Consider the following 410-nt stretch of genomic DNA (forward strand, 5'->3'; position numbering starts at 1 on the left):
GGGGAATGAAGCAGCTATGAAACCCAAGGTTGTACAAATGTGTTAGCTTTCCGAACTTCACTTCTAAGATTGGTGCTTTAAATTTTTGGAAGCTGAACTTGTACCGTAAGAATTAAGCTAATCACGCCTCCCATGATGAAACCCTTCCCTTTATTACAGAGGCCTAACTACCCTGGAACACATATACATTAGCCGCTAAGCTAACTAGGACTTTGTAGACGAGCTACAGCTTATTACACCTTATTACCTCCTCTAAGCTCAAGCAAGTTTAAGCCCCACTACTCAGACAAGAAAGAGTGCGTTAAACCCAGACCTTCTGTACACCTGGAAATGTCTGCGCTTCCCATCGCAAGTCACATCACCTCTACAAAGACATCCTCGGATCTCCATCGGGCCAAGGGAGGGAAAGA

The sequence above is a fragment of the Charadrius vociferus genome, unplaced genomic scaffold, assembly GCF_000708025.1.
Source record: "Charadrius vociferus isolate BGI_N301 unplaced genomic scaffold, ASM70802v2 scaffold195, whole genome shotgun sequence".
Classification (NCBI taxonomy): Eukaryota; Metazoa; Chordata; class Aves; order Charadriiformes; family Charadriidae; genus Charadrius; species Charadrius vociferus.